We start from the raw sequence: 24,948 nt of genomic DNA on the forward strand, positions 1-24,948 counted from the left end.
AGTCAGAGTTCATGGGTCCAGAAATCAAGGGGTAGATTTGGGGATGGCTCACTACTCACAATCTTCCTAGTTTTATATTAGAAAAATTAAGCTTGCTTCCTATTCCTGACATAATGATCTGCCGACCTAGAAGTTTTGGGACAGTGTTGTGGTCTTTCTTCTAGAATGCAGAATGAATAATACATTGTACTGGCAAAAATAAGACAGCATCATAGCTAGTTCAGACTCCTGAATCCATTGTGACAGAGGCTACAGAGTTAAAAGCAACCAGTAGGAAGCTGGACTAATGTTGTTCATAGAGACAAGGAAAATTATTATGAGTGTTCAAATGATCCTTTAGGGGATCACTTGAGATTACCTCATCCTATAGTTAAAGTCAATGGGGAGCTATCACAATCCAACCCAGACCATAAGGAATTAAGCCATGTGTCAACCCTCCAGGTAAAGAATCTATACCTTCTAGGTTCTGAAGGTTCACAAAATACAGAATGAGTACTAGAATAAAGTAGTTATTTATACACCTAAGACCATATGAACAGTCATAGAAATGAGAATTGCAATGAGTGTCCTATTTTGTGATTAACATGTCTGTGTATGTGTGTATACGTATACAAAACACACACACATACACACACACACACACACACACACACACACACGCACACGCACACGCACACACACACACACACACACACACACACACAACATTCCTTCAGAGATTTGCTATTCCTTCAGAGATTTGCTATCTATTCTATGGAAACGTGTGTGTGTGTGTGTGTGTGTGTGTGTGTGTGTGTGTGTGTGTATCATAAAGGGTGACTGAAATTGTTGAAAAAACAAACCTATCTGTTGTCTACAATAAACACAGCTTTAAAGATAATCGTCACTTTAGATTAGCAATATCAACAAAATTATTTCAATAAAATGGAATTATTCTAATAAATGAGACAAGTAATCAAGCAGCATCACTACACTAATATTTGACAAAATGGATTTCAAACTAAAATTAATCATAAGATAAAGAGGGACAATCCATTTTAATTAGGAGTATAGTTAACTAACAGGACATTATTATCCCAAACATATATGCAGTAACCTATGGATCAACTAATTTTAAAAATTACACTGATAGATTTAAAAATAAAGACTCATATCAATCCATTCACCCAAACATCAAAAACGCACATTCTACTCAGCAAATGGGAATCTTTTCTTATATAATAATATATCATATTCTGGGAAACATACACAAATCCTTACAAATTCATAAAGGAATTGCTAACTGCTTGTATTATATCTAGTCACAATGCAATAAAATTAAAATTGACAACAAAAATATCTTTAGTAGATACACAATCTCTTGGAGATTAAACAACTTGTTAGTGAGTAATGAAGGAATGGGTCAAAGAAGAAAGAAAGTTCCTGCACCTAAATGAAAATGAAACACAACAAAACTTCTGAGACACATTAAAAGACACTATGAAGGAACTTTATAGTAGTAGATAGCTACATTCATAAATAATAAAGTTAATAAATGAATGATTTAAAAATGCAACACAAAAATTTGAAGAAGCTAACACAAATGAAATCCATAACTATGCAAGGGGAAGAAATAATAAAAATGAATGCAGAAATCAATGGAATAGAAACAAAGACAAAAATAAAAGAATCAAGTAATCTAAGAGCTGGTTCTTTGAGAAGTTAAAGAAGATTAACAGACTGTTGGCTCAACAAATGAAAGGAGAGAGAGGACACGAGTCAACAGAATGAACATTATCACAAACACAATCAAATTCAGAAGGTTCTAAGGAGATACTTTAAAAACCTGTTCTCCATTAAGCAGGAAAACCTAAAAGAAATGGATGAAAATACAGATTCAGCCAGAGCACAAAATTCTATTAAGATGGCAACAACCAAAACAGACCCATAACACATAATGAGCTTGGTATAGTAATGAAACAATTTCCAACTAAATCATTTTCAGGGCCAAATGAATTCGCAGTAGAATCCTGCCAGACTTCCAAAGATCAATACCAATACTCTTTTTTCTTTTCTTTTATCTTTGATACTACAGTATAATTATATCATTTCTTATTTTATTTTGAGATTACAGCATAATTATAACATTTCTCCCCTACTTTTCCTTCCTCCAAACACTCTCACAAACCCCTCTTTGAACATTTTCAAATTTGGCCTCATTTTTACTATTTTCTGTTGATATGTATACATATGTATATCTATCTAAATTATCAAATATACCGTGGTTAGTCTGTATAAGGTCACTCATATATATGTTGTAGAGCTTGCTACCTTGAATTGGATAACTAATTGGTGTGTTCTTCTCTGGGGAAGATGATCTTTCTCATTTTCAGCATTCCTTCATTGCCTATAGCTCTTTATGTAGCATTGCGGCCTTGTGGGTTTTACCACATCCACTTTGGCATGTCGATTAGATTACTCTTTGTTCAGCTCATGCTTAGTGACTCATATTGATAAGACTTTAATTGTGTAGCTTCCAATAATACTAGGAGACACAATCTCACAACAAGCTCTTTTATTATCTTTCAGCTCTTCTTCTACAGTGGATTCTGGGTCTTAGGGCTGTTTTATAAATGTATCCACTGGTACTAGACTCCACAAAACTGCATTGTGTTGTGTTATGGATTTCTGTAATGATATCAGTCTGTTGTGAAAGAAGTTTCCTTGTTGAGGTGTGAGGACGATAGTTATAAATTTGTAAAAATAGAAATATTTAGATTATTGTTAGGATTTAGGGACATAGTCCCATTGAAAAATGCCTCAAATAAATAAATAAATAAAAGACTGATAGATAAATAAAATCTCTGGGCATGAATTTAACTGAGGATGTGAAGGACTTCTACAGGGAAAAATTTAAATGTCTGGTAAAATAGTGAGAAGGAAAGCAGAAAATGGCAAGATATCCAATGTTCATAGATTAGTAGAATTAACAACGTGAACATGCCCACCTTACCAAAAGCAATTTCAGATTCAATGCAATCTTAATTAAAATTTTTATTTCATTAATCACAGAAATAGAAAAATCTATCCTAAAATTTATATAGAATCACCAAAACCTCAGATGGCCAAAACAATCCAGAACAACAACAACAACAAAACAAATAAGACACACAAAACAAAAAAACAAAACAAAACAAAACAAAACAAAACAAAACAAAAGAACACTCCAAATCTTAACTACCAGCATGCATACATGCAATTTTTGGTATTCTGTATTTGACAAAGATGCCAAACTCATAATCTGGAGGAGTAAAAAGCACTCAATAAATGGTGCTGGAAAAACTGAATGTCCAAAATGAAGAAGAATAAAATTACATTCATATTTATTACCTAGCATGAAAATCAAATCCAAATGGACCAAAAACTTAAACATGAAACCTGATACTACTAGAAGAAAACACAGGCTGTTCTCCCATGACATAGATATAGGAAAGGAGTCTTTGAATAGGAATCCACTTGCCTAAAAAATAAGATTAACATTTGACAAGTGGAAAGTCAGGAAAATAGAATGTTCCTAAACAACTTATGGCACAGTCAGACAGGTGTGTAAGAAACCCAAGGAATGGGAGGGAATCTTTGCTGGCTGCAGTTTTTCTGACACAGGATTAATATTCAGAATGTCTGTTGAACTCAAAAAGCAAATAATATAAAAATGACCCATAAAAATGAGACTGAAACCTGAACAAATACTTCTCAAAAAGAAGAAAAAATTAAAAATATCTCAAAATACTGATTTTCCTATAAGAATGAGGTAAATACAAATCAAAACCACTTTGAGACTACACCTTACCCAGTCACAAAGGCAAAAATTAATGAAACAGCACAAAACAGATGCTGGCAGCTGTGTAGGTAAAGAAGAGCTCTCATTCATTATTGGTGGTCTTCCACATTGGTGCAGCCACTACAAAATTCTAAAATGCTAAACTTAAAGCTACCATATGACCCAGCTACAGCAAACCTCGAGACAAGGCCAAAGGACTTGATATCCTGCTTCACAGATTTTTGCTAAGAATAGAAACAACTTAAATTTCATTCAACAAACTAATGGAGGAGGAAAATATGATATGTAAACACTATAGAGTTCTAATTAGCCATAAAGAAAAATAGGGTCATGAATTTTGCACATAAAGGATGTAGATAGAAAATATATTAAATGAAGAAACTCAGACCTCAGCATGTATCCCATGGCTCTGGCATCTCCAATATCTTAGGGTCTCCAAGGAGATTCCCCTTTCAACTTCACAGCTTCATGAAATGGCCTCTCTGGGCCACCATTCAAAGACACCTTGCCTCGGCAGCTTTCCTTAGTTGCAGAAGCAAATTTCCTAGACCCCTTTCTTCTATCCTTACTCTAGAACCATGTGGCCAAAGCTGCCACATTCTACTGATTTTGGGGGCAGGAACAGAGCCCATTCACTCGACATCTTCACCAAGTTTCTGTGTTCAAATGTTTCCTTCACTGCTTAAGCATGGCTATTCTGGAACTTGCTCTGTAGACCAGGCTGGCCTCAAACTCAGAGATTCACAAGCCTCTTCCTTCCAAGAGGTGGGATTAAAGTTATGTATCACAATAACTGGCTCTAAACTTTTCTTTAATTCCTTTTCACAAGATGGAAACTTAGCTGGCTGGGATCTTGCCCTGAGTTTACCATTCTTTTTATTCTATTTCTTAAGCTGTTTATCTCCTTGCACAGTTTGCCCCTTTTCATTATATATCTTCATTACAATTAACACTAGTAATCACACAACCGAGTCTATACTAGGCTGTTTTTGAGATTTCCTCTGCCAAGGGGATTAATCCAATTTATTTATTTATTTATTTATTTGTTTGTTTGTTTGTTTGTTTGTTTTTTGCCTTAAGCAAACTTTTCAAACAAGGGCAAAAAGAAGCTGCATTCTTCACCAAAACATCACAAGAATGAACTATAGGCAACATAATAAAATTCTTCTCCTCTGAAACCTTTTGAAACCGTCCCCCCACAGTTCAAATCACCTCAACACTACTGTCTTCCATGACTATACTGTTATGGCCTGTTAAGCAGCACTTAAAGCGTTCAACTGCTTTCCTAGCTAGAACTCCCAAAGTCCAAATTCCTCCAAACAAAAGCATGGTCAGGCCTTTCATGTCAATACTCAACTCCTGGTAACAACTTCTGTCTTAGTGTTTCTATTGCTATGAAGAGATACTATGACCATGGCAACTCACAAAGAAAAATATTTAATTGGGGTGATTCACTTACAGTTTAGAGGCTTAGTACATTATCATCATGGAGGGACATGGTGGCATGCAGATAGACATGGTGACAGAAAGGAGGTTAAAGTGGAAAAGGAGCTACATCTTGATCCCATGGGCAACAGGAAGTGATCTGTCTCATTGAGCATGGCTTAGAATATATGATATCTCAAAGCCCATTTATTTAAAAAAAACTCACATTCTATCAGTGGATTAATAAATTCAAAAACAAATATAGGAGGAAGGATTTATTTTAGCTAAAAGTTTCACTCCATGGATATTTGTCTGTATATGTGAGAATAAGCATTACATTAGCAGTGACATGTAAAGAAAGCAATTTTCCCTTTTTCTTACACAGAAAATAAAGAGAATGGAAATAAAGTAGGAGGCCAAGGCAAAACGGAGTTCTCAGTGGCACATCATTTGTTTCTGTATGCTGTTTTATTCACTTCAACACAGAAATAACCAATATCATCTATATTCAGAACCGAAAAGAAAGCTCAACAGGGGAAATGTGATTTCCAAAGTTCCAATCCAAACATCAGAAAGCATTGTACTGAGGGCAGGTTTAAAGGTGAGAAGCAATAGCTTGCTAACAAGAAGCATGCTTTTGAAGAAGAGGGAATATTCCATGTGCCTATGTGTTTGTGTGTGTGGGGGGGTGTATTTCATGCTTTTGAAGAGATCATCAGTATTAACTGAGGTGAATAGACTACATTTCCAGTTACTTAGAAAACATGATTTTGTCATATTTAAATGTTTAAGAGAAAATCTAGTATGCCCAGTTTAAAGTATGAGTTAGAAAGCATATCTATATTGGTGGATATAAAAGCATGAGTTTATTAAATTAGCAAGGAAGTAGGATAAAAATATATAAAATGAATTAATAACAATCACAGTACATGTGAAATGGGCATTTGACTTCACTGAAGTTTCATCAAAATAGCCTATAGCTTCATAGACTTTTGTTAATCTAAAAGGGAAAAAAATTAATGAAGGTGCTGTAGAGGTACTCAAATAGAAACATGTTTTCTGGTGTTTATCTGGATTTGTGCAGCAGTAAAATACAGAAGGAAACATAAATGTCACCATGGTCCTTCCTGAAGAGAAATGAGTTTTGCTTAGTAAATGCATTTATATCTGTCTTGTGGGGAAAGGTGAGAACCCAGGGGCAGTCACTGGGTAGCAACTCTATAAAAGAACTGGCTTATTTTTCTACATGAGAAATGAGCATGAGTTTGTGGAGTAAGAGAAAGATTATAGGACAGAAACAGATGGGAAACAGAAAGGCAGCAGGAGGCCAGTGTTGAATGGAGGTGGAAAGAGTCAACCCAAGATGTTCCAAGAAAGAGCAAGTCAGCAAAACAATTTTGAGTAATTAAGGACAAATTTCTACTTGAATGTGTTTGGCTTTGATTTCAGACCTGCAGCAAAAGGAAGAGAGAGGGGCTACAACCTGAAACTTGGCTTTGACTCAAAGCTAGTAACATCCATGGAAATGGCTTATTATTCAAACTAGAGTGTCCCAGAAAAACTATGATGTACGTAACAGATATAAACTGATTTAATAAAACAGTGTGAGAGACAGAAGCTTCCCCAAGGACAAGGCTGCCACTGGGGACATGTGTTTATACAAGAGCAACATTTGCATGGTTTAAATTCCATACTGATGCCTAATACAGTGGAGGTCCTGTGATAAATTAGTCAAGAAGTGAAGGTAAAGTAGAAAAGTAAAATGAGGGTTAGAAGACTGACATTAAAGCAGACGTTTAAAAAGAGGGACAAAATTATTACAGATTTGCTATGGTGAAGCATCTTTTCTAAACGCCACATCCTTATATATTCTACTAAATTGTTACAATGTGTGTGTGTGTGTGTGTGTGTGTGTGTGTGTGTGTGTGTGTGTGTGTATGAAAGAGAGAGAAACAGATATATAGAGAGAGGTTTATGGCTACTATTTTCATTTTGCTTTAGTAGATTTAAAAAAGATAGCAGCCTTGTATGAAATAAGAATATAAACTTCACAATTTCAGAGAATGACCACAATGCCAGGAATGTACACACAACCACTGTGCTTCCTGGAGGAAGAGTTCTGAGAAGAAAGCTTCTGTGACATAGTCAAATTGTACTTGAGAAACTTAAATTAACTATCACAGACCCTCCTCAAAACAACCTGAATGGGATTTCTTCAGACCTTAATGAAAATAGGCTTATTTAAGCTTGTGATTTTAGACAAGAACTGTGAGTTATGTTTTATTCATATGTGAATATTTCATTGTTTACCAAGTACAATGTACAATTCTGCATTAATTCTATCATCTTCCTGTGCATCAATAATCCTCTCCCTGTTGTCAACTATTTAGATTGAATTGATAATATGAGGTCACAAACATGAATAATCTTTTTCTTTCAATTTCAATTTTTTCTTTTATTGAAAATGGATTTTTTTCATAGAGTACATTTCGATTACTGTTTCCCCTCTCCCTACTCCTCCCAGTTCCTCCCACCTCCCCTTACATCCAGATTCATTCCCTTTTCATCTCTTATTAGAAAATAAACATGTATCTAAGGAATAATAAATAAAATGCAATAAAATAAGTCACATACAAATCAGAATAAGACAAAACAATCAAATAAGAAAACAGCTAAAGAAAAATTACAAGATATGCACACAGATGAAGAGACACACATATTCACACACTCAGGGAGGAATTACACAGATCCCAAACCAGAAGTTATAATATATTTGCAAAGAATCTGTAAGGTAAAAGTACAAAAAAATAAAATAAAATAAAATAAAAAAAACAAAGCCCTGATTTAATGTGATGAGCCAAAGAACCTGCAAAGATGCCATTGAGGTTCTTTTCTGTTGGCCATCTACTGATGGGCATGGGACCTATTCTTAAGAGTGGCTGGTTTCTCCAGTGCGACTACCTTGGAAAAATAATTCTTTTTCCATTTGTAAGTAGCTATCAATTGAAGATGGCTTCTGGATAAGAATGGAGGCATATGTCCTGTCGTTTCTTTGAGCTCTAGGACCTTGTTTGGTGCAGACCTGTGCAGGCTCTGGGCATGCTTCCCCAGTCTCTGTAAATTCTCTATGCACCAGTGCTATTGTGTCTAGAAGGCCTTGATTCCTTGGTGTCCTCCATACCCTGGTGAACTTACAGTCTCTTACAGTAACAGACAGTCTCTTATAGTCTCATACCACCCATTCTTCCACAGAGTTCGCTGAAACCTAAGGGTGGGTTTGATGGAGACCTGTCTTTTAGGACTCAGTTTTGCAAGGTCTCCCACTCTCTATATTGTTTGGCTGTGGCTCACTCCAGTGATGGCTGAACAACACATGTATTAAAAACATGAATAATCTTGGCATGTCTATAGCTGCATGTTCAAAACTGAATTCCATGTAAATTATGTTAAAATGATCTGCAGAATAAACAAAATTATTTCTTTATCAGTATACTATATTACTATTTCTTTCTTATGAAAACAATGGTTAACTATATACTTTATATTAAAATGTATAAAATTTTAATAATGTACAAGGATGTTAATTACTTCAGTGTGGTTCATTTAGACATAAAGTTTGGAATGAATTTGGTTTGGGTTTTGTTTTGGTTTTGACTTTTGGAAGGTCAATTTATAGGTGTTTATGAGATACCAAAGTAGACAAATCCAAGAAGAAAATACTATGTATATTTTTAATCAAAGTTATATTCCAGATTTTAGATTGTGATGGTGAACATTATATTTAGAGGATAATTTGCTTTGATATACTTGTAAAAACGAAATGTTTTTAGCTTTTGTAAGGAAGTTGCTCCTATCTTGAATGTTCCCTGCCTGCCTCCAGCTAGCCCAAGATGGATGATGCCCTGGTGCAGTTAGGCTATTCTTTAATAAAAGAAAAATCTGATACAAAATATTTCGCTGCGTCAGCTATTCTTATGGGGTAATGGGTCACGAACTGCTAAGTTCCACTTTTGTATAAAATGCTAGCTTGCTTGGATATCTGCAGCAACTGCTGGATGTCTATTACAAAATCAAGCCTTGCTCATACATAGATAAGATATGAGTCAATTTGGCTCCACAGAATTATTACTTTGTGGAGTTTGCTTTTATAATCATTGGACTAACAATATCTTGGGCCTTACTTATAGTGAATCTTGTCAGTTTTAGGGACTTCTTGAGGTTATTTTGAGTTGTTTACCTCCTGGTTTAAGGAGCTTCCCTATAGAGTAGAATCTTCCATTCTCTGAAGAAACTGCTACACAGCTCTCCATACCTTCTTCTTTTTTGCCTTTCTATTCTACAATAATCCCTGAGTTTATGAAGAGATTCCTGTCAATGACAATTTTTGGACAAGAACTACGGAATCTTATCATAAAAATAGTCATGACCCACAAGTTAAGAACTCTTTTAAAGTTTGAAAACTTCTAAAAGTCCCTGAGTACACAATTTAGCTTTCTATCAAATCTTGCCACACTGTTGTGTTACCCAGACTGAACTCTTTCTCACTCATTTTATTCACTCTTTATATGATGTGTTAGGGTCCTGGATAAGTCCCACAAAAGACCACCATCCACATATGCAATCAGTAAGAGCGTTAATTATCTCAAGAATAAATGTACCAGCATGCCGAGGCTGCCTATCCAACACAAAGGCAAGATGGTGAACCTGAGAGAACCTTGCAGGCTCCTTTTAAGCACAGCTAATGGGAGTTTTAGGAACAGTTAGGTTATCTCAGACATGATTGGCTTATGCGAGTGGCAATCATATTAGTACATTCTAATTGGCTAGGACTAGCAGGGATTGGTTAAGATTACAGTTTTTCCATTTTGGGATAGACTTGGACAAGTCCCAGGCTTTGTCCTTATTTGCTTATTATCTTGAGCTATTATCTTGAGCTACTGACTGTGGGTCCAGGCTTGGTATATGCTATCTTCCTTGACCCTCTAGGCAGAGGTGTTGAAGAATGATTGTCCTTTGTTTTGTGGCTTCCTCAGAAACTGACTATCCAGGTTCAAGAGGCAGGAACTGAGGCCTAGTTTTTAACAGAGTTATTAGGAGCATTTCATGGTATTTGCCTGGCCGTCTCATGATGGCCTAAGTTACATATATCTGCCAAAGCCTTTCTTACTTCCGAAAGATCTTGCCCTAACAAAGGTCTCAGCATAGCTTCTAAGGCTACATAACCGCCTTGAGATCCTAGATGAATCCATCTATTTATTCTTAACTCTTCCAAGAAAAGAGTTCTATCTGGATCAGTGAACTGGAATTTAAGTACAATTCTTTTATTTAATTTTCTCAATATCACCTGTTCCTCCTTTATGGTCCTCCAGCTCCAGATATTTGTGGCAACTTTAAATAAAGATAATCAGGAATTTCAAATGGCTTTGATAAACTAGTCCATCAGGGACAGACTTCTCTCAAACTGCCTCAAGTTATGCAGCCATTGCCTTAAGGAGGGAAGGGTAATTACATTACTCAGTTTGTCTGCCTCTGCTGTAGTCAGGCTGATCTCATCTGCTCCCATGTGCAAGAGCCTCACAAGCCAGGGTGAAAGGTTCTTTCACTGCTTGTCTAAAAGTGACATAAATTCCAACAGTTCAAGTGCCGGGTATTTCCTGTTTAACCTAGGGTTTTTATTTTCTTATTTATTTGTTTGTTTGTTTTTTTGTTTTGCATTGGACCATGGTTAATGCCCCCATCTGCATGGTGGGTTACATATTTTCCTTCTTTCTCCATTAGAGATTGTACCATAGGTATATCTGCTATCACTTTTATCACCTCTCTCTTATTCTGTCATCAAATTTACTTGTGGCTAACATAGACGATAATGGCAGCATTTCCCTTTCTTGTTTCAATTAGTCATTTTTATATAACAACTTTCTTCTTGGATGCCATCTCAGACTATGATGCATTTCTAAGTGCAACAAACAACAGTGGCCCTGTATCTGCTGCCACTGCTTATTGACAATCTTGAACCTTGTGCACAGATCTAAAGCATTGCAACACTTCCTCTAAAACTATTATCAGGTATCTCCATAATCATGTGATGGACACCACTCATCAAGCAGGCATGCCACCTCCTACCACATAGATGAAAACTGCTCATCTGAGGATTCCTCTTATAGACAGGCATTCCTAATCTCAGTGAGCAGTATTAGTTGCACATCTCATTTACCCAGAACAAGAAACATGTAACTACTGTCATAGAACAAAGACACATTTACACACACCATACAGGAAAGGAAACCTGTATTAGAGTTTTCTCCACAGATGTTCTCCCATCAGCTGCTCAACTTCAGTTGCATAGCCAGGACCATGCACTCACTCTTCTCCATCCTGTCTTTGGTTCTACTCTGTCCCTGTTTGATCACCAATTATTTTGTGTGACAAGTCTTTTCCTAGGGAGATGTTACACATACATCTACACACCCTTGACAGATATCCCACAATAGACCAAAGTGTAGATTTCACCAATGTTCAACTTGGTAAACAAATGAGTTTTATTGGGATTACATACAGAAATAATGGTGAGGAGTTACTTACAGTCACCTCAAGGTGTCAACAAAGCCCACCTCAGCAGAAGTGACAGCTCACAAAAGCTGGAATATGGAACATACTGCACAGAATGAAGGAAGCTTCACAGATTGAAGCATCCTGTCAAAACGACTCAGTTGGTATAAACCTCTCTCAGGATGCTTAGCTGGATTTTGCTAATTTAAGGCAGATGGTCTGCTCTTGGGGAGTTTTATTTGCTATGTGGCATGTCTGAGAGTCTTTTTTGTACTTTAGCTCGTCTGAAAGTAACACTCAACAATCTTTTATTGTTTACTCTTGGAAGGGGAGGGTCTAGTGAATCTGGTATGTTTCAGGGGCTTTCTGATGGTCTTGTTAGTGTTTTTTCTTAAGGATCTTCTGTGTAGGATGGGATATTTCAATCTCTGAGGAGAGTGCTGCACAACATTGAGCTCCTACGGAGAATTTAAAGTGACAAGAAAGTTATTTCACAAACACAGAGTGAAAAAATTGTCTGAAAAATAACCAGATACAATAATTCTCCCATCTGTTTTGTAAACATACCAAGGCTGGGTTTATTGAAAGAAAAACAATGTGTTGTTAAAGTAGTAGTCAAAACGTTTTAGTACAGAAGGCACCCTGCACAGTTGGAAAGAGGTACTACTTTGGTCCATAAGATTGTGAAATGAAAACTTCAGTGTATTAGGCAACCTTCTTACAAGTTGTTGTTAAGTGGTATCCCTAAAGTTCCACAAGCTAAAAAGTTTGTTGCCATTTGTGTTGGTTGCATGTTCAAACCATGGGGTAAAGATACAACATGCTTTGGTTGTAGGACATGGAGAAATAAAGCTGAGGATGAAGTGTAAGCTTTATCTTTGTTAGTTTCCTGACATAGCAACAGAAGTGTTATGCAGGTCATTGAGGAGACAGAAGAAACACTCACCAATGTTCCTGCTTCATAGACACTGCATGCTACAGTACCAGAACACCAGAAAGGTTGTATTTGATGGTGCAACCATGCCATGACTATTGCGGATCACAAAGTTTCCAACTGGATTTTAGGGTATTCATGTCTTACACTTTAAGCCAGGACAAGCAAAATTATAGATGGGAAGTCATAGGTTCCAGTAGGGTAAAGCACTACCATTGTTTTATTAAATGAATGTGATATGTCAAATTGCCTTTTCTAAATTTGTGTTTGCATGCATAAGTTGGTTTCTGTCAGCTTCAATCAATCAAGAAGGAATTTTCCTTGGTAAAGAGTTATAACATGGGGACTCAAACCAAGGATGAATATCTTGAGAACAAGTGACTATTGCTGTGGCATTGTTATCCAATACTTGGCCATAAATGCATATCACCCTTTCAAAGTCTCAGAAATATTGCAGAAAAAGTGGTGAGATAATTTAAGAGGCAGGGAAAGGGGCAGAATGTTGTGTAGCAATTTCTTCCAAGTTGAAACATTCTCTCAAGTAAGGAGACTACTTAAATCTTAGAAAGTTCTAAACTAAAGGTCTCATGGACATATATGGACAGAGGGAATCAAGAAGCTTAAGAAGTAAACAACTAGCAAGTCTCAAAAAATTCCTGAAACTAACAAGGCACACACAGAGTCACTCTCTAAGGTTATGGAAGCAGTTAATGACTGCTGAGGAACACTCTCCAGCTAATCAAACTAAGTAGAATGAGAAGCAACTTGATGACTTGTGGAACTTCCTTGATGTTGTGTAAAAAGCCAAAGGGTTGCAGATTTTGTGAATTATCACGGTTGTAGGCTTTGTGGAGGTGAAATTGACTTTTAATCATCTATTCTTCTGTAAGTAACCTCTCACACACACTCCAGTCAACAGTCCCAATAAACATCTTGCCTTACATGGCGGTACTCTGACAGAATCATTACTCTGGTTTATCTGAGGCAAGTAGAAGTTTCCTCATTTCTTTCCGGGGAAATTCTCAAACAGTTGCATCATTAAAAAAAAAAAAAAAAATTCTTCCTTCTTCCAGGAAGAAAAGGAAAATGAAAAATACTAAGATATGTGAAAATATTTAGCTGATTTTAATAAATTTTGCATTCTAGAAAATGTGTTTACTAAAGCCAAACTTGCTGAGATTACTCTGAGGAAGTGAGATACACCACTCCAGCCAACATCAACTATTTATTAAAGCAGTATTAAAGGCAAAGTCTAGAAACAGAGGCAACAAAAGACTGAGACCAAATTATAGACATATAAAAGATTTTCTCTTCATGCTACCTGTCCATTCCATTACTAAACACTTATCCACCATATATATACCTTATGTACAACCCATTTATATACATAAGAGAATTTCAATGTATACATAGGTTGAAGAAACTGCATAAACATCAGAAACAGAGTCAAATATGTTAAGAATTTTAGAATTCTCATAGAATTAAAGAAAAACAAATAAAATAGGATTAATATGATAAGAAGCTTAAGGCAAAAAATAATATAAGAATAGATTAATACAGCAAGAAGTTTAGATTCAAAGACACAATAAACAATTTTTAAATCCAAGAAGAGTACAACAGAAATGAAGAGCAAGTTTTGATGAGTAAATTAATATATTTGGCATGACTTAGAAAATCTGAGCTTGAATATGTGACAGTTCAACATTATAAAACTGAAAAGCAAAGGAAAAAGCATAACTGAATACTTCAGATAAATATATATGCTAGTCGTAGGAAGTAAATATGCTAATGAGTGATATTTTATCCAAAGAAATAAAAGCATTAAGTAACAGATCTAGGAAGCTCAGTGGACAGCAAGTGGAATATGGTCAAAAATATTTCATTAGGTTTTTTTTTCACAAAAAAGAATAAATAAAGACAGATAATCAAAACAAATGAAATAGCTTAATAACAGCAAAAGAAAAATGTCATATTACCAATAAAGGAAAACTGTATGAACATATACTCGCTTCTCAATAATGCAAGAAGTAAAGAAAATGAAGTGAGTTGCTTTTTTAATTTGAGAGAAAATAGTCTTTCAGTCTAATTTTTTTCTCTTATGAGTTTATGCTTGAAAGCTGGCAAATTAGGATTTTATCTAGGAATAAGAACTGAAGGAATTTTTTTCTAGAGGATTTTACAGAGAAAGGGATAAACTAATAATTTGAAAGATAAAACACAGCTCATATTAAAAAGGTATAGCCACAAATACACACACACACACACACACACACACACACACACACACACACACATACACGAGAGGGAGACGGACAGACAGACAGGGAAGGACACAGAGAGAGAGAAAGAGGGAGAGACAGAGTGAGAATCCAAAAAGGAATAAGTAAAGGATAAATTAAAATTACTTTTCTAACTCTTTTTCTTCAGTTTTAAGATATTTTATTTTCTATTTTATACAAAATTTTATGTACAAGAATCAATATAAGAAGTCTACTTTTAATCTCAAATGGTCACTCAAATTCCATTGTAGCAGAATAAACATAACATAATATTAAATACATAATTAAAATTTTAAGCTTTGTATAAGTTATGTATATATAAGGATTTGACCTTGAGATCAGTGATCCCAATTTCAAACATCTTTTATATAGAACACATATTTTACACTTTTAATTATATGATGTTAATGAAAAAGATATTTATCCTCAAAGATCTTCTTGCTCTGTGTTTATACTTGCCATCTGAGTATTCTAAGTAATCTCTTTTTTAGCAAGTGTTCTTCAAAAAGGAATCATGTTGCATCTCACCATTTCCTTTATATCTATTTCCTTACACTTTGCCATTTTCTTCCTTATGGCATAATGAACTCAATGATTTCACCAATATTTTCATACTATACTGACACAAATATACTAGTGTGTAGACTGCACTGAAGTTTCAGATTTTTTTTAACAACAGAGTAAATTAAAATTTGATAGTGACTCAGATACAATTTTCTCTCAGATCTATAATATGAAGATTAGAAGAAGCCACCCTTAACATCTTATCAAACTAATAAATCACATCAGCTATGCCTACATCATTCTCAGATTTTTGAGAAGGTTTTATCAGATCAATAGTGATGACATTAATTTCAAGTATTTGTGAAGAAATGTGATCCAGTTGATAATGTATGCCCTGACCAGCACTCTGAATATTTGAATACCATATGATCATATTCTTGCTTTCCACTTTACCTTGTCATGGATCCTGTATTCCTTGCTTCTTTGGAACAAGTTACTTCATGATGCCTGTCAGATCTTAACACACTGTCACATGGCAGTTTTATTCCACTGCTTTGCTTTAAAGATTCTTTTCTGATAGTCAGTAACATGCAGCCCTTGTTCTTCAGGATTGCTTAATAGCCTCCACTTTTAAAGATTTAGACAGTCATTTGGGCCTTTATGAACAAGTATCTGAAATTCAATTTGAATAAAAGATACATTTTTGTATCATTGAAGCATATTACCATCATTTTTGTTCATAATGAGATTTGGATTCATACTGTTTTCCACAAATATATCTTTCTGAATTTTGACCACTATAGCAAGTGATATCAGGAATAGGATCCTGAATTCTAGACCGTTGGAGGCCAGGAAATAAATGGATAAGAAACTGTAATACTATCTATTCATAATTGTGTATTAATAACAACAATTATAGATGCAAAAAGAAAGGGAAACATATTTTGTTGCTGTAAGGTGACTGAGACATATAGATTTTTGTTTAAGAAGATGTAGATTAGTCCTTCTGCTATGCCCCTACCACCACATTTAAAACCCAGACTACCTATGTCCTTCTCCAGGGGATATCCTGGTGAATAACCCCTATCTTCCCATCCACATCTTTTGTGCAACCTGGGAATCGATCTCAGGTCACACAACCAGTTATCTGGCCTAGTCTAGCCACCCCCACCTGCACAATACCAATATCAAGGCTTCTGCCAGGGCCTATACTACCTTCAGTTATCCAAATATCTCTTCTATATTACCTCTTCCACCTCACTCAGTACCCAGACTTCTCATGTTTTCCTCCAGTGTATAGCCTGGTGAATTTCCCTGACTTCTCCATTTGTATATCTGGAATCTGTCAAAAGTAGACTGAGTCCCAGAAAAAAAAAAATGCATCAGCCCACTCTTGCCTCCCATGCCTCCACTGCAAAGACCTCTATACTTTGGTGAAGTTATTCCCAACATATTTGCCAACCCACAGGAATCTCCCATGCTACATACAACTTTTCCACTCAGCCAAATCTACCCTCACACTCCAGGATTGAAACAGGAAGAACAGCTTGCATAGCTACCCAGTCCCCTTAGTCCACTGAATTTCATTCTATGCAAGAAATTCTCAACCACTCTGCTCTACCTACCTGTTATAGAATATTAGTTAAAGATGTGTTACATTTGTTTATGCTGGGGAATATTTGTTTAATGATGCAAAGATATGTTGCATTCTTTTACTCTGAATTTGTTGAACTCTGTGGAGCTGTGTTACTTTGTCTGTCTAAAGCACCTGATTGGTCTAATAATAGCAAGCAAGGTAGGAGAAAGGATAGGTGGTGCTGGTAGGCAGAGAAAATAAAAAAAAGGAGTGAGAAAATAAGGGACCAGCCACCTAGCCAAATGGCCAGACATGGAATAAGAAGGAAAGAAAAGATATACAGAAATAAAGAAAGGTAAAATCCTGGTGGCAAAATGTAGCTGGGAAAATTTAAGTTAAGAAAAGCTGGTAAGAAACAAGCCAAGTCAAGGCCAAGCATTAATAAGAAAGAATAAGCCTTCATGTGTGATTTATTTGAGATCTGGGTGATAGGCACCCAATTGGAAAAGAGTAAAATAACAGCAAACTACACCTATTGATATCCCTCCTTTCTGCCTCAGTCTGCTCTTCCCATAACAAACTCAGAAGTGATAAAAATAGTCCACATACACAGGTCTCATTGCCAAAATACTACTAATGTAAAAGGCTAATCCAGTATCTCTTCTCTAAAATGTACCAGCAGTATACACTTGCCAATGACAATTACCTAGATAAACCCTGAAAAAAATCATAGGAAACATAAACTTCTTCAGAGATTTCAAAGACTTTAAAGAAGATACAAATGTATGGCTCAATGAGATTAAAGAAAAGGACCTAAGAAGAATAAATGCATTAGTGATGCCCACATAAGGCTTGTGATAGCTATTCTTGGTTGTCAACTTGACTATTAGCTAAAACACAAACATGAAAAGCATAACTATGAGGGATTTTGGTTAATTTGAAGTAGGAAGACATACTTCTAATCATGATACATGAGATAGGAGGATACACCTTTAATCCAGCTCTTTCAAACTGGTAAAAACCAATCTCTAACCTGGGTCACGCTTTCTGCTAAAAGTTTGTAAGGATATGGGAGGAAAAGAGCTTTTGCTGTTTGCCTACTTGCTCTCACCTCACTAGTAAGCCTATTGTTTTACTGACATTAGAGATTATGTCTTTGGGATTCCAGTGTCTACTAAAGATGAGCTGAGAAATTCAACCTCATGGATTGAGCAACTACTGGATTCTTGGACTTTCTTTTCATAGTCAGCTACTGTTGGATTTGCTGCACCACATCCTGTACTCTAATAAATCTCATATATATGTTGGTGGCCATGTCCAGGGAGCAGCAAATGACAATTGACTTCAGGGTGTACTCTCCTGATGGGTCAACCTTGGCTAGGCAAGCCCCCACCCCCCATGAAACCACAATCCTTGGGATGTCTTTTGATTCTGATATGCCTTTAAATGTTTGCCCCTGCCATCTTCCTCTGGTATCTGGAAGTGTATGAAAGGATGGGGGAGATCCCTACCTACTTCCTGTAATGTAGTGTATCTGTCTCATTGAAGCATTTTGTTCTAATGGGCATTTTTACCTGTGGATTATTATGAAGATGATTTCTTCCTAAGCTGTATTGTCTAAATGATAATCATAATATTAGATTAAGTAGAGTTTTGATGATTAAAGATAAACACAGAAGTGTCACACTGCTACAACATATAAGTTTCTATTGAGGAGCTAGATAGATTGTGGCTTAGGTTAATGATTAAGAAAAACAATTGAGTCCTAGTTATCCCAGCTAACTTAAATTCTTTTAACCTTAATGTTGGGAGGTGTGTTCACAGGTTTTGGAGTGCATCACAGCTGAAACAAAGCTTTGAAAATAACTTAAAGTTAGACTAAGATGTTTTTGTCAAATAGCTTTGAGGTTAAAAAAAAAAAAAAAAAACCCAAGAAGATAATCTAAAGTTTTAAAAAGGCACATAGTTGAGTGAGGAATTCTTTCAGTTCAGGGAACAAGAACAAAGCAGCCCAATTATTACTAGCTGATGTGCTTTTCCTTGCTAGGTTTGGTTGATGATCAAAGGTGATGATTAATTCCTTGTACTCATTTTTGCCCTCAATCTTCTGATATAAAAAAATTATCAATGAGTGGGTATACACCCTAAAAATTTAAAGTAGAGCTGACTGATTCTTTTTCATACATAAAAGGATAGGTTTATGATTCCTTTAAAATGTCTTGTAAGATTGTCTTTCAAGATAAACAATAAAGTAATTGGTCCTTTCTTTGTAAATACAAAATGCAGTCTGCCAGTAAGAGACCAGACTGAGAAGAGTAACTTTCTTACTCACACATTTAATCTATAAGAAGTTGCTTGAGTTTGAATGTACATGGGTTCTTGGGATAATTTGTTTTTCACCTGTAATATGCAAAATGTTTAATCATGTAAGGAAGATAAAATACAAGTTTTTATTTGTATTCATAGTAATCATTCATTTGAAAAATAGAATGTAACCACATTGTAATTTTTATATTGCCTGAAAGATTTTGCTGGGGTATATAAGCTGTAAGGGAAAGAATAGCAATAGAGTTAGAGAGATTTAAAATGGGCTAGATGGAAAACATCAAGAATGAGAGAATTAAAATGAATGAGAACGGAAACATCAGGAATGAGAGAGTTGGAAGGTACTAGAAAGGAAACACAAAGAATAAAGATAAAGTTAGAAGAAAAAGATCAAGAATGAGAGAAGGAAATCACCAGGAAAATATAGAATAGAGAATGCAAAAGAACAAATGTAAGGTCTAAACGAAACCATCAAGGGAGTGTGTAAGTGTCTTTTCCCTAATCTTCAAGGTAAAGCCGATCACCTAATTGCATCGTCACCACTTGCTCCTCTCCTCCAGATCCATTTCCCCTCTCATCCCTTTTTAGTAGAACTCATGCTGCAACCCCCTCCCACCACCAGCCCATATTTCCAGGAGATCACACACATCTTCACATTTAACTCCCTGTTCCCCTTCATCTCTGTATCCCAGGCTCCAGATCCAACAGGCATTTCCTGAAAACTAACAGGTCAACCCTGCTGCTAGACTAACTTTGGTCCTTCACCTCTCCCTCCTCTCTTCTAAATCCAGTCCCCGCCCCCACCAGCTCAGCCCCAACTCTGCAGCAGACCACCTGCTATAGCCTCCTCCTCTGACTTCATCCCACCAAGGGGAAAAGACCAAGTAACATATACAGGCAGAACTGTTAACACCCAGCTTCTCAAAGAACTCTCTGAAAGCCAGAATGGCTTGGACAGATGTGCTCCATAAATGTCAGCCCAGACTACTATATCTAGCAAAACTTTTAGTCACAATAGATGGGGAAAATAAGACATTTTCATGATAAAACCAAATGTAAGGATTATCTACCTTCAAATCTGTCCCTACAGAAGGTACTAAAAGGAAAATTCCAAACTAATAAAGTTAATGACACCCTAGAAAACAAGAGGAATAAATAATCCCAGAGCAGCAAATCCAAAAAGGAGAAATACACACACACACACACACACACACACACACACACACACACACGCATTCACAAACACAACAATAGAGAAATAACAAGAATTAACAAACACTGATCATTGTTATCTCTCAACACCAATGGTCTAAAATCCTAAATAAAAAGTCATAGACTGATGAGAGGTAGTGGTATACACCTTATCTCCTAGCACTGGGGGTGGGGGGGGTGGTGGGACGGGGGAGTGGCGGGGAGACAGGTAGATCTCTATAACATTCAAGACCACTCTGGTCTACAAAGCTAGTTCCAGGACAGCCAGGGTGGTTACACAGAGAAACCTATCTCAAAACAAACAAACAAACAAAAAAAGATCGCACACATACATACATACACACACACACACACACACACACACACACACACACACACAGAAAACAAAACCTTCAAAAACTTACCTGGCAGGGGAGATACAATGGATCATAAAAGTGGTTTTCCCACAGATAAGGCTTATAAGGTGCACTCTGGTTGCACTGTCCTTCCCCTGAGATTTCCCCAAATGTGAGAAACTTGATTGCATAATTTGTGATAGTGGAGACTGCATTAGCGTTCTCCCCTGGGGAGTAGGGGGAGTCACAGACTAACAGAATGGGTGTCAAAACAGGATCCATTCTTCTGCTACATCCAGGGAAAACACCTTATTATCAAGAATAGATATCACCTTAGGGATAAACGTTTGAAAAAGGTATTTCAGGGAAATGAACCTAAGAAGCAAGCCAAGATCAAGAAGATCTACAGCCAATCATTCTTGAATTATTCCAAAAAATAGAAACAGAAGGAGCATTCCCAAATTCCTCCTATGAAGTCACTATCTCTTGGAAGTCCAAATCCGGTCAAAAATAAGCAAGAAAGGAAAGAAGGAAGGAGTGAAGGAAGGAAGGCATAGGCAATTAATGGTAGCTAAAAATTGGTTTACATATAGTTTGAAATTCAATTTAACTCTAAGAAAAATGAAACCATGAACTTTGCAGAAAAAAAAATGGATGGAACTAGAAAAGATTATATTGTGTGACACAACCCAAAGGATGACAAATGTCCCATGTTCTCTTTCCTTGGAGGATCCTAGCTCCAAACCCTCAGACGTAAGCCTGGAGTAGCTGAAGAAAACTGGAAGATAAAATGCCAGGTTAGGAGAGTGGGGAGCAATAGAGAGAATAATGGCAGGGTGCCCGTGATCTGATCGGAGAAACGGGAAAGGGGGCTATTTAGGGAACAGGAGGGACATAAACACAGGAGAAAGCTGGAAAATGGTACAGGAGAATAGCACAATCCAAGGTATTTCATCAGAAAATCAGAAAATGGATGGATTCTTTAGGAAATGAGAGGAAGTAAACATAGAAGGAGTGTAGCAGGAATCTTAGGTCTTATTAAAATCGAACCTGAGGCCAGTTATTGGGGTGAACTCTGGAAGATCAGAGAAGCAGAACAAGCCACAGCCATCTCACCTTGCCAATTCCTCAGCTGATCCTGTTTCCTCAGACTGGAAACCTCTGAGTCCTTATCCAGAACGGCTCTCAGCTGAACTGTGCTGCTCAAAGCCTAAAAGTTTAACCAGCCAAATGTTTCTAGTTTCTGGTCCTCATGCTTTATATATCTTTCTGCTTTCTGCCTCACTCCCTGGGATTAAAGGCTCGCTTTCTGGGATTAAAGGCGTGAGTCACCATGCTTGGCTATATCCTTGAACATATGGATTTCTGCCTCTGGAATGCTAGGATTAAAGGGGTGAGTGCCAACATTTTCTAGCCTAAGTATCTAGTGGCTTTTCTGTTCTCTGACCCCAGATAAGTTTATTAGGGTACACAATATTTGGGGAACACAATACCACCACATTTCCCATTTTTTATCTAAAATTTTAAAAAGCTTATAACTAATACAAGAAAAACTATTCAATAAGTATATGCAATATATACACAGTCAAGATTACATTAACGATGTCTAGTCCATTAACATTTGACAGATTCAGATAAAAAACTCCATTATATATATTAACAATGTCCAGTCCAGTAACATTTGATAAACTCAGACAAAAAATTTTTCATTACTTATCTTATTTAAAACAAGCAGTTCCGTTTTAGAAGTATTTTTTCTTTTCATAATATATTCAGTAATCTACCTTTTGTCATTTTTATACCTTCCCCTTTTTCTTTTTAGAATAGATTCAGTGATCTACCCATTTATCCTATTATTTCTTTATCTTTTTTCTCAGAGTAGATTTTAATGATCTACCTCAAATCTATATTCTCTTTTTTCTTTTTTAAACAAAAACTCTGAATCTAATCTCCTTATTCAGCTTTTTTCCTGACCGTTAACAATTAACAAGTTGTAACCAACCATCATAAACAATGACAATATCCATAACTCATTAAGTAACCAAAAACTACCCACCCCACTTCTTGGGAATGTGGGCGTCTTTTTCTTAAAATTACTTCCTGCTTTCTAGGGGTGAAGACATCTTTAAGGAATCCTGAAAAGTAAATTTTGGGGGGTTAATTGTCAAGTCCTGTATCATTTGTCCAGTCTCTGCATAACAGGAAATTTCAGGGCTTGTCACAAGTCCTTTCTCGAGTAGTCTGTCAGGCTGGATCATCTCAGCTAGTCATCTCAAAATTGTCCTGACTAGTTTGTAGTCCAAAGTCGATCTTTCCGTCGTGTTAATCAGCTTCATGGCTTTATCGTAATCCATGTGGAATCATCATTGTGGGATCCTGTCATCCTTTTGAAGATTCCAAAGTTGCTGTTAGGTGTGGTCATGGTTCCCTGCAGACTCTGTGTGTGCGCGCGCGCGCGCGCGTGTGTGTGTGTGTGTGTGTGTGTGTGTGTGTGTGTGTGTGTGTGTGTGTGTGTGTGCCTCCTCTGTGGTTTGGAGCAATCACAGTCTGATAAATGTCTGTTTCTCGGAACCATGAATATTCTTCCCTAAAAAAGAAAATCTTCACATCAATTTCTCCCCACTATTTGTCTTGCCAAACTTTTCCAAACTGACCTTTGTTGATGCTTTCTTGTAACACGATGGTCTTGGCAATTCTTCTCTGAACAAGCATCAGTAAACCCTTTATCCAGGTAGCAGCATCACCACAGTCACCAACATGATGAGAAGCAGCCAGTAACTCAGAGCAGCAGCCAGTGTGCCACCATAACTGGCTGAGGGTAGCTCGGGTCTGAGCAGGGGCCCGCAAGGCCACAGGCAAGCAGCTTTTTCATGAATTCATACCACAATGTGTTATGACTGAAAAAGTCATAAGGAATCATAAAACAAACTACCTCCCCAAAACTATAAAACACAGAATTCTCAATATAAATAAATATACATGATGTATATAAAATATTCCCATTTAGGCTTACAATACTACTTTTAATTGCTTATCCAATACCAAATGGTTAGCCCTGAAAACACAGATACAAGTAATATTGTATGGACTGAGCAGTTTATATTTAAGAATATATATGTATCTACAGCACATGTAAGCATGTATTGACAATTAATTTTTAAAAAGGACATGGATTTATAAAGTTAACAAGTTAGTGTATATGGTAGGTTTTGTAGGGGGAAGGAGAAGTATTGTAATTCCATTTGCCAAAAACAGAAGGTTGTGGATTTGTTGTAAATCTGTTTGAAAACTCTAAAGAAATCACTAATTGGAAAATATGCCTAGTGGATGTATTGAAAGAAAAAAAAAAAGAAGGCAGAGAAAGCTTGAAAGAACAAAGGGAAGAAAACATATTGATTGATAGGGATTCACAATATGCCCCCATGGTTGGGCAGGATTGTGCATGCCCGGCAGACCTAGACACTTCCACCTAGCCATTTCCAGGTCAAAATGTCTTGTGTGACCAGGATCCCGTGGCTTTGTGTGGTTGCATAAAGCACGCAGTGCAACCATATGATCTACATGCATGCATGGAATAGCCACATGGGTCTGTGTGCGTAGGTGCGGCCCAGCCTTTATAAGCTGGAACCATGTTTTCAACTCCATCTTTATTCACATGTCTTTACACAGGCCTGTCACGCCTGTCTCTCTTTTCTATCTTAATAAAACTCTTGTTAGTGGATTCTGTCATGTTTCGTGATATTTCCTCGCAGGGTAAGAGCGCCGCTAAATAACTAACAATGATAATGTAAAGGAATAACAAATATAATCACTTAAATAATAATTGGCTAAATCCACCAATTAAATAGAGACATCAGAATTAATTGTTCTAAAGATTCAACTGTGCATCTTTTACAAGAAAACCATTATAAATACAAAGATGCCTACCAAGTGTGGAAAGATATCTCAGGAAGAAAAAGTGGACAATCATTGAAATGGGCAGCATCAGC

At 36.4% G+C, this 24,948-nt stretch overlaps 1 non-coding gene across 1 annotated transcript; it reads left to right on the plus strand.

Annotated features, from left to right (window-relative positions):
• The first annotated feature begins 21,020 nt into the window (after positions 1-21,020).
• LOC131922065 (U1 spliceosomal RNA) lies at positions 21,021-21,186 on the plus strand. Its single transcript, XR_009382183.1, has one exon. It is a non-coding gene; the product is annotated as a U1 spliceosomal RNA (small nuclear RNA).
• The last annotated feature ends 3,762 nt before the right edge of the window (positions 21,187-24,948 follow it).

Source organism: Peromyscus eremicus, chromosome 11, assembly GCF_949786415.1.
Source record: "Peromyscus eremicus chromosome 11, PerEre_H2_v1, whole genome shotgun sequence".
NCBI lineage: Eukaryota > Metazoa > Chordata > Mammalia > Rodentia > Cricetidae > Peromyscus > Peromyscus eremicus.